Consider the following 12439-nt stretch of genomic DNA (forward strand, 5'->3'; position numbering starts at 1 on the left):
GGGCTGCACAGAGGCCTTTGTGCATTTTTGCATTTGTGGAGTGGCACTTAGTGTGATACACCACTCGGCCTTCTTCTATTTAGCTGGGTGGAATCTGGGCATGTGGGCTCCTAAGCCAGGAGCAGGTGGATGGGTAAGTAAGCACCAGAGGTCACCAGTCATCTGGAATAGGAAGTCCCAGGCCTTAGCTGCTGCAAGAGCACCCTGGACATGCATTCTCACTGTCTAGCAGGGATGGTGGATGGGGAGCCACCAAACCTGCAAAAGGGAGGGCCTCCATGCCATCTTCAAGAATGGGATCACAGGGACCATATTCCATTCTACAAGGCATCATATTAAACATGTGTCGTGTGCATTGGAGGCATGAATTTGGTTCCAGAGCGCCCTGTCAAATGTAATTGCCCTCTTGTTCACCAGGGAATGCTTCACCCTATTCTAGGACCATCCTGGATTCAAGACCCTTTCTCCTGCAGCGGACAACCTGTGGACCATCAGCTGCCACTGGTGTGCCACCTGAACCAAGAAACCCCAACAGCTGACGTGTCTTCTCCACAGAGGCTTTCTCACCAGGAGAGGTAGAGTAGCAGCATGCCTGGATGCCATGTTGGTGCCCGCTGCTCTCTCAGCACGGAACAGCCAAAGTTGTGCCAGCAAGGGGGACAGGTACTTTCAGTGGCCTGTTGAAGGAGGTGCTGAAGAAACTGGTAAGGGATGGAGTCGGGTGGTGCGGGTTTTGGTGGTTGGGGAGGGGTCCTAAGGTGTCAAGCCTCAAGCCTGTGAGGCTTGTGTGCAGTTCAGCTGTATGGGTGCTGCTTCAAGACCTGACAGCATCCTCTGCAGTCCAGCTCCCTGCCGATGGTGCTGGGAGAGCAACGGAGGATGGCGCAGGGGCTTGTGCCCCTGTGGCCCTGTGCCCCTGTGGGACATGTGGAGGAAGCTCCTGGTTCCTGGGCTTGTCCTGGTCCAGCCACATCTAGCTCTGGTGGTGGTCTCTGGGGAAGAGAGGCAGCAGATGCAAGAAAGGTTGCTCTCTCTCTCTCACTCTCTGTTCCTGTGTGCTCCAGGCAAACAGGACAGATTCAGGCAGGCAGGCAAGAAGGCATAAAGAGAGAGATTGATATTTGCCTCCTGGCAGGGTGTGTGCTGTGTGCTGTGTGCTGTGCTGTGACTGAAGACTGCTTTTGTCTGCCAATGCAGACTCCAAGGGTGTGCGTAGGGCTTCCGCCCTGAGACTCCTGTGCAAGATCTCCAAAGTGTGTTCTTGAGAGTGAATGTCTCTCAGGCCGGGTTTGTTTCTCTTGTGCAGGAGAGCCTGGAGGAGCGTCCTGCAGTGAGTCCTGCTGTCCACGAGAGGGCGCATAAGCTGCCCTTTCTCCCCCTGGTTGGGCTCATTCCTTTTGGACACTAGACAGCCAAGCCCCAGCCATCCTAGTGTCAGGTGGGGTCCTGGAGAGTGTTGCTGAATACTTGTCCCTTGAAGATTGGGGTAAGGCTGAAAAGCCTGCAAATGACGGTCCAGGAGGGATTTGAGGAAGATTGTGGTCTTGCATCATCCTGGACCTCTGTGCTAGGAAGTGGCTGTGTGCCTTCACCATTAAGGTACCACATAGGACATGGGGAGAGCTCTGGGAGCTGGAGTTCCACATTAGAGCACCCAGAGGCCCTGTGGTAGATGGAGTCCCATGTCAGCGTGCCCACAGTCCCTATGGGAGCTGGAGACTCACATTAGCGTGCTCATGGGCCTCTGAGAGCAGGAGACCCATGTCAGTGTGCACATGGGCCCTCTGGGATACTGAGTCCTAGTTCAGCGTGCCCATGTGTCCTGTTGGGAATTGGGGTCTCATGTCACTGTGCCCATGGGTCTTGTAGGAGCTTGATACAAACGTCAGTGTGCTCACAGGCACTCTGGGAGTTGGAGTCCCACGTCAGTGTGCAGAAGGACCCTCTGGTACCTGGAGTTACTCACTGACTGGCTAGCATTGATCTTTTGCAGATGAGCTCACCGGAAACCTTGCCACTACCCCCTTTCATCACAAAGCATCCTTGGGGACAGGGCCTCGGGCTTTCTTTAGCAAGTGCAACTGCTCCCCGATGGGCTGCAGAGAGGCCTTCATGTATTATTGCATGTGTGGGGTGGCAGTTAGGGTGATACAGCACTCGGCCTTCCTCTGCCTAGCTGGGTGGTGTCTGGGCTTGTGGGATTCTAAGGATGGAACAGTGGAAGGACAAGTAAGCACCAAAGGACACCAGTCATCTGGAATAGGAAGTCCCAGGCCTTAGCTTCTGCGAGAGCACCCTGGGACATGCAGTCTCACTTTCCAGCAGGTAGGATGGTGGCTTTGGAGCAACCAAGGCCTGCACAAAATAGGCCCTCCCATGCCATGGGCAGGCATGGGCTCACGAGGACCATTTTGCCTTCTTCAGGGCATCCTTGGAAACACTTCGGCGGGGTGTCAGGCATCGCCATCGTGTGCATTGGAGGCAGGAATTTGGCCCCACAACCTCATACCAAATGCCATTGGACTTTCGTTCACCAGGGAATGCTTCACCATACTACAGGGGCATCCTGGATTCAAGACTCTTTCTCTTGCAGGCCACCTGGGGACCATCAGCTGCCACTGATGTGCCACCTGCCACAAGACACCTCAACAGCTGACGTGTACTCTCCACAGAGGTCCATCTCATTAGACAGGTAGAGTAGCAGCATGCCTGGATGCCATGTTGGTGCCCTCTGCTCTCTCAGCACACACAGCAAAAGTCATTCAAGGCTGGAGGACAAGTACATTCATGGGCCTGGTGAAGGAGCTGCTGAAGAATGCTGCTAGGGGTGGAATCGGTGGAGCGGGTTGGGGTGGTGCTGCGTGGTGTCCGAGGGCCTCAAGCCTCAGCCTGCCAGGCAGATGGCCTGTATGGGTGCTGCTTCAAGTCCTGACTGCTTCCCTTGCAGTGCAGCTCCCTGCCAATGGTGCTGGGAGAGCAGTGGAGGATGGCGCAGGGGCTTGTGCCCCTGTGCCCCTGTGCCCCTGTGGAATATGTGGAGGAAGCTCCTGGTGTCCGGGCTTGTCCTGGCCCAGCCACATCTGGCTCTGGTGGAGGTCCTTGGGAAGTGAGCCAGCAGATGCAAGAAAGATTGCTCTCTCTCCCTCTCTGTTCCTTTGTGCTTCAAACAAAACAGGACAGATCCAGACAGGCATGCAGGAGGGAAGGAAGTGAAAGAAAGGCAGGGAGTGTGCTGTGACTGAAGACTGCTTTTGTCTGCCAATGCAGACCCCAAGGGTGTGAGTAAGGCTTCTGTCCTGGGACTTCTGTGCAACCGCTCCAATGAGTGTCCTTGAGAGTGAATTTCTCTCAAGCCAGGTTTGTTTCCCTTGTTTGTGCAGTAGAGCCTGGAGGAGCATCTTGCAGTGAGTCCTGCTGGCCATGAGAGGGCGCATAAGCTGCCCTTTCTACCCCTGGTTGGCTGAGGCATTTTGAGCACTAGAAGGTCCAGCCCCAGCCATCCTAGTGTCAGGTGGGAATCCTGGACAGAATTCCTTTATATGCGTCCCTTGAAGATTGGGCTCCAAGGCCGAACAGCCCGCATATGAAGGATCAGGAGGGGGTTGAGGACGCTTGTGGCCTTGCATCAGGCCAGGCCTCTGTGCTAGGAAGTGGCTGTCTGTCTTCACCAGCAAGGTACAACCTAGGGCACAAGGAGAACTAGAAGCTGGAGTTCCACGTCAAGGTCTCCAGAGGCCCTGAGGGACATGGATTCCCAGTCAGTAAGCCCACGAGCTCTATGGGAGTTGGAATCCCATGTGACCGCAAACACGGACCCTCTGGGAGCTGGAATCCCACATCAGTGTGCCCATGGGCCCCGTGAGACCTGGGGTCCATGTCTGTGTACCCACGAGCCCTCTTGGACCTCGATCCTAATTCAAGATTCCCCAATCCCAGTGGAATCTGGGGTCCCACGTCAGCGTGCCCATGGATCCTCTGAGACTGGAATTACACACCAGCTGACTAGCACTGATGGTTCGCAGATGAGGTACCCAGAAAACTTTCTGGAACCCGGAAGCAGAGGAATCTCCTCCCTGCTGGGGTTCAGCAGCAGAGGACCATCCTCCCTGCTGGGGACCAGCAGCAGAGCACCCTCCACCCTGCTTGGGTGCTGCAGCAGAGGACCCTAATCCCTGCAGGGTCCAGCAACAGAGGACCCTCATCCCTGCTGCTGGACACCAGCAGAGAGGAAGCATCAGAGGTCCTTCCTCTCTGCTGTGGTCCAGCACCAAAGGACCATCCTCTCTGCTGGACCGCAGCAGAGAGGAAGCCACAGAGGACCCTCCTCTGCAGCTGGTGTCCGGAACAACAGGACCTACTCTGCTTCTGGGGTCCGGTAGAAGAAGATACTCCTTGCTGCTGGGTTCTGGCACCAGAGGACCCTCCTCTGCTGGTGGGGTCCTTTAGCAGAGGACCATCCTATGCTGCTTCGTTACGAAACAGAAGGACCCTCCTCTGCTGTTGGAGTCCGGCAACAATGGAGCCTCCTCAGCTGCTTTGGTCCATCAGCAGAGGACCCTTTTTTCTGTTGGGGTCTAGCACGACAGGACACTTGTCTCTGCTAGTTTCCAGCAGAGAGGAAGCAATAGAGGACCCTCCCCTCTGTGGGAGTCTGGCAGCAGAGGACCCTCCTCTCCTTCTGGATTTCAGCAGCAGAGGACTTTCGTCTGCTGATGGACCCCAGCAGAGAGGAAGCAGCAGAGGACCCTCCTCTCCTACTGGACAACAAAGAGAGAAAGCAGCAGAGGAACCTCCTGTTCTGCTGGGGTCTGGCAGCAGAGGACCCTCCTCTCTGCTGGGGTCCGGAAGCAGAGGACCCTCTAACCTGTTGTTGTTTGGCAGCAGAGGAATTTCCACAGTGTTGGGGTGGAGCACAGAGGAAGTAGCATAGAAACCTCCTCCATGCTGTGGTCCAGCCACAGAGGACCCTCCTCTGCAGCTGGACCTCAGCAGAGAGGAAGATGCAGAGGATCCTCGTCTCCTGCTGGACCCCAAAGAGAGGATGAAGCAGAGAAACCTGCTCTCTGCTGGGGTCCGGCAGCACAGGACTCCTCCCTGCTGGGGTCAGGCAGCAGAGGACCCTCTTCCCTGCTGGGATCCGACAGCAGAGGACCCTCCTCTCAACTGGGTTCCGGCAACAGAGGACCCTCCTCCATGTTGGGGTCTGGAAGCAGAGGACACTCCTCTGCTACTGGGGTCCGGCACAAGTGGACCCCCCTCAGATGCTGAGTTCTGGTAGCAAAGAATCCTCCTCTATGCTGGGTTCCGGCAGCAGAGGACCCTCCTCCATGCTGGGGTCTGGAAGCAGAGGACACTCCTCTGCTCCTGGGATCTGGCACCAGAGGATCCTCCTCTGCTGCTGAGGTCTGGGAGCAGAGGATTTTCCTCCCTGCTGGGGTATGGCAGCCGGGGAACCTCCTGCTTTCCGGGGTTCAACAGCAGACAACGCTCCTCTTCTGCGGGACCCCTGCAAAGAGGTTCTCCCCTGCTACTAGACCACAGCAGAGAAGAAGTTGCAGAGGACCCTCCCCTCATGCTGCACCCCAGGGAGAGGACGCAGGAGAATACACTCCTCTTCTGCTGGGGTCCGGCACCAGTGGACTCTCCTCTCTGCTGTACCCCAGCAGAGAGGAAGCTGCAGAGGACACTCCTCTCCTGCTGGGCATCAAACAGAGGAAGCAGTAGAGGACACTCCTGTTCTGCTGGGGTCTGGCAGCAGAGGTTCCTCCTCAGTGTTAGGGTCAGGGAGCATAGGAGCCCCCTCTCCTACTGGGGTCCAGCACCAGAGGACACTCTTCCCTGATGGACTTGGGTCCAGCAGCAGGGTCCCTCCTGTCTGCTGGAGTCCAGCAGCAGATGACCCTCCTCTTTGCTGGGATACAGCAGCAAAGGACCCTACTCTCTGCTGGGGTTCGGCAATGGAGGACCCTCCTCTCTTCTGTGGTTCTGCACCAGAGGATCCTTTTCCACTCCTGGGGTTCCACACCAGAGGACCCACCTCCCTGCTGCTGGGGTCCGGGCCCATAGGACACTCCTCTACTGCTGGGGTCTGGCACCAGAGGACCTTCCTCTCTGCTGGGATCCGGTACCAGAGGACCCCCCTCATCTGCTGGCATCCGGTACTGTAGCAACCCCCTCTGTTGCTGGTGTCCGGCAGCTTAGGACCTCCCTCTGCTGCTAGCATCCGTCAGCAGAAGACTAGCTTCTGCTGCTGGTATCCAACAGCAGCGGATCCCCTTCTGCTGCTGTGGTCTGGCAACAGAGGATGCTGCTCTGCTGCTGGGGTCCCACAGCAGAGGACTCTTTTCTGCTGCTGCACCCTTGCAGCAGAGGCCTTCCTTTGCTGCTGGACCACAGCAGAGAGGAAGTTGCAGAGAGCCCTCGTCCCATACTGGACCCCAAAGAAAGGATGCAGCAGAGGACCTAATCTTGTGATGGCGTCTGGCAGCAGAGGACCCTTCTCTCTGCTGGGGTCTGGTACCAGAGGACACTCCTCAGCTGTTGGGATCCAGCAGGAGAGGACTCCCCTTCTTTGCTGGGTTCCGGAACCATAGGATCCCCCTATGCTTCTGTTGTCTGGCAGTAGAGTACCCCCCTCTATTGCTGGGTTCCAGCACCAGAGGATCCCCCTCTGCTGCTATTGTCTGGCAGCAGAGGACACCCACTCTGCTGCTAGGATCCGGAACCAGAGTACCCCTCTCTGCTGCTGTGGTCTGGCAGCAGAGGACCTTTCTCCCTTCTGAGGTCCTGCACCAGAAGACCCTACTAGGTTGCTCGTGTCGGGCACCAGAGGACCCAACTCTGCTGCTGGGGTCCGGCCACAAAGGTCCTTCCTCCTTGCTATGGTACGGCAGCAGAGGACCCTCCTCCCTGCTCGGGTACCACAGAACAGGACCATCCTCTGCTGCTGGGGTCCGGCACCAGAGGACACCCCTCTCTGCTGAGGTCCGAAACCAGAGTACCCTAGTCTCTGCTGGGGTCGAGCAGCAGGAACCCTCCTTACTCCTGGGGTCCAGCAGCAGAGGACGCTGCTCTGCTGCTGGGTTCATACAGCAGAGGACCCTCCTGCCATCTGCGGTCCGACAGCAGAGGACCCTCGTAGGCTTCTATTCCGGCATCAGAGGAACCTACTCTGCTGCTCGGGTCCGGCATCAGAAGACTCCTCTCTGCTTTGGTCCAGCAGCAAAGGACCCTCCTCTCTGCTGTGGCACAGCAGAGAGAAAGCTGAAGAGGAGCCTTTACTCAGCTGGGGTCCCGCAGCAGAGGACCTTCCTCTTCTGCTGTGTTCCAGCAGCAGAGGATCCTCCTCTACTACTGGACCCCTGCCTCTGAGGATCATCCTAGCTCTGGACCACAGCAGAGAGTAAGTTATAGAGGACACTCGTCTCCTGCTGGACCCCTAAGAGAGGACAAAGAGGAGGACCCTCCTCTCTGCTGGGGACCGGCAGTAGAGGAAACTCCTCTGCTGTGGTCTGGCAGCATAGGACCTTCCTCTGCTAAGGGGTGCGGCAGCAGCGAACACCCCCCTTCTTATGGGGTCCGGCAGCAGAAGACCCTCCTAAGCAGCTCAGGTCCGGTAGCAGAGGTCCTCCTCTGTTGAACCCCAGCAGAGAGGAAGCAGCAGAGGACACTCCTCTCTGTTGGGGTACGTCAGCAGAGGACCCTCTTCTGCTGCTCGGGTCCGGCACCAGCGGACCTCCTCTGCTGCTGGGGTCCAGCACCAGAAGACCCTCCTCCCTGCTGGGTTCCGGAGGCAAGAGGGCCCTCCTCCCAGGTGGGGTGTGGTGGCAGAGGACCACCCTCTCTGCTGGGTACAGCAGCAGAGCATCCACCACTGCTGCTGTTGTCTGAAACCAGAGGACAACCCTCTCTGCTGGGGTCTAGCACCAGAGGACCCTCCTCTGCTGCTGGCGTCCGGAACCAGAAGATCCCCCTCTGCTGATGGGGTTCAGCACCAGAGGACCTCCGCATGCTCCTGGGGTCTGGCAGCAGAGAATACTCCTTCTGCTGGGTTCCTACAGCAGAGAACTCCCCTCTGCTGCTAGGGTCCGGCACCAGAGGAACACCTTGTTCTGCTGTGGTGTGATACCCGAGGACTCTCCTCTCCTAATGGGGTCGAGCGGCAGAGGACCCTCCACTCTGCTGGCGTCCAGCACCAGAGGACTGCCTTCTGCTGCTGGGGTGCGGCAGCAGAGAACACCCTCTGCTCTTGGGGTCTGACACCAAAGGGCCCTTCTATGCTACTGGTTCTGGCAGCAAAGGACCCTCCTTCTGTTGGATCTGGCAGCAGAGGAACCCTCTCTTCTGCTGGTGTCCGGGAGTGGAGGTCCTCCCTCCTCACTGCTGTGGTCCGAAACCAGAGGACCAACCTCAGCTGTTGGGGTCAGGCACCAGAGGACCCCCCTATCTGCTGGGGTCCAGCAAAAGAGAACCCCCTCTGCTGCTTGGGTCGGTCACCAAAGGACACCCCTCTCTGCTGGGGTCCAGCACCAGAGGACCCTCCTCTCTGCTGGGGTGGAGCAGCAGAATACCCTCCTCTCTGCTGGGCCCGGCATTAGAAGACCCTCCACTGCTGCTGCGTCAAACAGCAGAGGACCCTACTCTTCTGCTGGACCCCAGCTGAGAGGAAGCAGCAGAGGACCATCCTCTCTGCTGGTGTCTAGCATGAGAGGACCCTTCTCTCTGCTGGGGTGCAGCAGAAAGGAAGCAGCAGAGGATGTTCCTCTCAGCTGGAGTCCTGCAGCAGAGGACCCTCCTCTTCTTTCCTGTTCCAGCAGCAGAGGACCCTCCTCTCCTTCTGTCAGATCCCAGCAGTAGAGCAGCGTCATCTCCTGCCTGACACAGCAGAGAGGAAGGTTCTCAGCTGCTGAACCCCAGCCTAGAGGAGTCTCCTCTGCTACAGGACCACAGCAGAGAGGAAGTTGCAGAGGACACTCATCTCCTGCTGGACCCCAAAGAGAGGACAAAGCACAGGACCCTAATCTTTGGCTGGGATCCGACAGGTTGGACCCTGTCTCTGTTGGGTTCCTGCAGCAGAGGACCCTCCTCCCTGCTGGAGTCCGTCAGCAGAGGACCCTCTTCTGCTGCTCGAGTCCGGCACCAGCGGACCTCCTCTGCTGCTGTGGTCTGGCACCAGAAGACCCTCCTCCCTGCTGGGTTCCGGAGGCAAGAGGGCCCTCCTCCCAGGTGGGGTGTGGTGGCAGAGGACCACCCTCTCTGCTGGGTACAGCAGCAGAGCATCCACCACTGCTGCTGTTGTCTGAAACAAGATGACAACCCTCTCTGCTGGGGTCTAGCACCAGAGGACCCTCCTCTGCTGCTGGCGTCCAGCACCAGAAGATCCCCCTCTGCTGATGGGGTCCAGCACCAGAGGACCTCCGTATGCTCCTGGGGTCTGGCAGCAGAGAATACTCCTTCTGCTGGGTTCCTGCAGCAGAAAACTCCCCTCTGCTGCTAGGGTCCGGCACCAGAGGAACACCTTGTTCTGCTGTGGTGCAGTACCCAAGTACTCTCCTCTCCTACTGGGGTCGAGCGGCAGAGGACCCTCCACTCTGCTGGCGTCCAGCACCAGATTACCGCCTTCTGCTGCTGGGGTGCGGCAGCAGAGGACCCACTTCTGCTGCTGGACCCCAGTGGAGAGGTAGCAGCAAAGGACCCTCCTTTCCTGCTGCACCCCTGCAGCACAGGACGCGCCGCTGCTGCTGGACCACAGCTTAGGGGAAGTTGCAGAGGAACCTTGTTCCCTACTGGACCCCAAAGAGAGGACACGCAGAGGATCCTACTCTTCTACTGGCGTCCTGTAGCAGAGGACCCTCCTCTCTCCTGATGTCCGGCAGCAGTGAAAGTCCTCTCTGCTGGAGTCCGGCAGCAGAGAACCCCCTTATGCTCTCTCCTGATATCCGGCAGCAGAGGAAGTCCTCTCTGCTGGATTCCAACAGCAGAGAGCCCCTTGTGCTGCTGGATTCCGGCAGCAGAGAATCCCCTTATACTGTTTGGGTCTGGCAGCAGAGAACCCCCCTCTGCTGCTTTGATTCGGTACCAGAGGACCCCGTTGTCCTGCTGGGGTTTGGTAGCAAATGACACTCCTTATGCTGGGTTCTGGCAGCAGACAACACCCATGATCTGCTGGGGTCCAGCAGCAGAGTTCCTCCCTCTGCTGTTGGTGTCTGGAAGCACAGGACCCCCCTCTGATGCTAGGGTCTGACACCAGATGACCCCTCTGCTGCTGGGGTTTGGCAGCAGAGGACCCTCCTTCTGCTGGGTTCCTGCAGCTGAGGACCCTCCTCCCTGCCTTGGTATGGCAGCAGAGTCCCTCCTCTCTGCTGGGGTCTGGCACAACAACACCCTACACTCTGCTGGGGTCCAGCAACAGAGAACTCTCCTCTGTTGCTGGGGTGCATCAACAGAGGACACCATTCTCTGCTGGGGTCCAGCACCAGAGGACCCTCCTCTCACTTGCTCGAGCAGCAGAGGACCTTCATCTCTGCTGGGGCCCAGCACCAGAGAACAATCCTCTACTGCTCAGGTCAGACAGCAGAGGACACTCCTCCCTGCTGTGGTCTGGCAGCAGAGAACCCTCCTCTGCTTTTGGGGCCTGGCACCAGAGGACCTCCCTCTCTGCTGGGGTCCAGCAACAGAGGATCTTTCTCTGTGCTGGGGTGTGGCACCAGATGACACCCCTCTCTGCTGGGGTCCAGCACAGGACGACCCTCCAACGTGCTGGAGTCCCCCAGCAGAGCACCCTCCTCTCCTGGGGTCTAGCACGAGAGGACCCTCCTTCTCTTCTGGGGTCTTGCAGTGCAGGACCCTGCTCTCTGCTGGGGTCCGGCAGCAGAGTACCCTACTCTCTGCCGTGGTCCCGCACCAGAGACCCCTCCCCTGCTGCTGGGACTGGCAGCAGAAAACCATTCTCCCTGCTGGTTTATGGCAGAAGAGGTTGCTCTACTGCTGCTGGGGTCGGGTAGCAGAGGACCCTTCACTCTGTAGGACCCCAGCAGAGAGGCGAGTCCTCTGCTGCTTCCTCTCTGCTGGGGTCTGACAGCACCAGAGGACCCTCCACTGCTGCTGGGGTGTAGCAACAGAGTACTCCCCTCTGTAGCTTGGTTCCGGCACCAGAGGACCCACCTCTGCTGATGGTGCTGGCAGCAGAGGACCCTACTCCCTGCTGTTTTCCAGCACCAGAGCACCCTGCTCTGCTCCTGGGGTCTCGAAACAGAAGACCCTCCACTCTGTTGGACCCCATCAGAGAGGTAGCAGCAAAGGAGCCGCCTCTCTGATGGTTTCCGGCAGCAGAGAACCCTCCTCTATACTGTGGTCCGGCAGCAGAGGACCATCGTCCCTGCTGAGGTCCAGAAGAATGAGCCCTCCTCCCTGCTGTGGTCCGGCATCAGAGGACCACCCTCTGCTGTTCTGGTCCGGCACCAGAGGAACCCCTCTCTGCAGGGGTCTAGCACAAGAGGACCCTCTTCTCTGCAGGGGTCCAGCACCAGAGGAAGCAGCACAGGAACCTCCACTCTGCTGGGGTCCTGCAGCAGATGACACACCACTTCTGCTGGGTTTAAGCACCAGAGTTCCTACTCTGCTGCAGGACACCTGCAGCATAGGACCCTCCTCTGCTGCTGGACCCCAGCAGAGAGGAAGTACAGAGGACACTCAACTCCTGTTCGGCCCCAAAACGAGGATGTGGCAGAGGAACCTCCTCTTCTGCTGGGGTCCGGCAGCAGAGGACCATGCTCTCTGCTGGGTCTCACAGCAGAGAACACTCCTCTCTGCTGGGGTCTGGCAACAGAGGACCCTACTCCCTGCTGGGGCCTGGCAGCCGAGGACCCACCTCCCTGCTGGGGTTCAGCAGTGGAGGACCCTCCTCTGCTGCTGGGGTCCGGCAACAGAGGAACCTCGTTCCTGCTGTGTTCCGGCAGCAGAGGACTCTCCTTCCTGCTGGATTCAGACAGCAGAGGAACCTCCTCTGCTGAAGGAACATAGCAGAGATAAAGCATCAGATGACCCTCTTCTCTTCTGGGGTACAGCATCAGAGACCCTCCTTCCTGCTGGACGCCAGCACAGGAAGCCGCAGAGGACAATCCTCTCTGCTGAGGTACAACAATAGAGTACCCTCCTCTCTGCTGGGGTCCGGCAACAGAAGACACTCATCTGCTGTTGATGTCCTGCAGCTGATGCCCATCCTCTGGTTTTGGTGTCCGGCAGCATAAGACACTCCTCTCCGTTGGACCTCATCAGAGGGGAATCAGCAGAGGACCATCCTCCCTACTGGGGTACAGCAGTAGAGGACCCTCACCTCTGTTGAGGTCCATCACCAGAGGAACTGCCTCTCTGCTGGGGTCCAGCAGAGAAGAAGCAGCAGAGGACCCTCCTCTATGCTGGAGTCCAGAGGAGGACCCTC

This window comes from Ochotona princeps, chromosome 2 (genome assembly GCF_030435755.1).
Source record: "Ochotona princeps isolate mOchPri1 chromosome 2, mOchPri1.hap1, whole genome shotgun sequence".
In the NCBI taxonomy this organism is placed as follows: Eukaryota; Metazoa; Chordata; class Mammalia; order Lagomorpha; family Ochotonidae; genus Ochotona; species Ochotona princeps.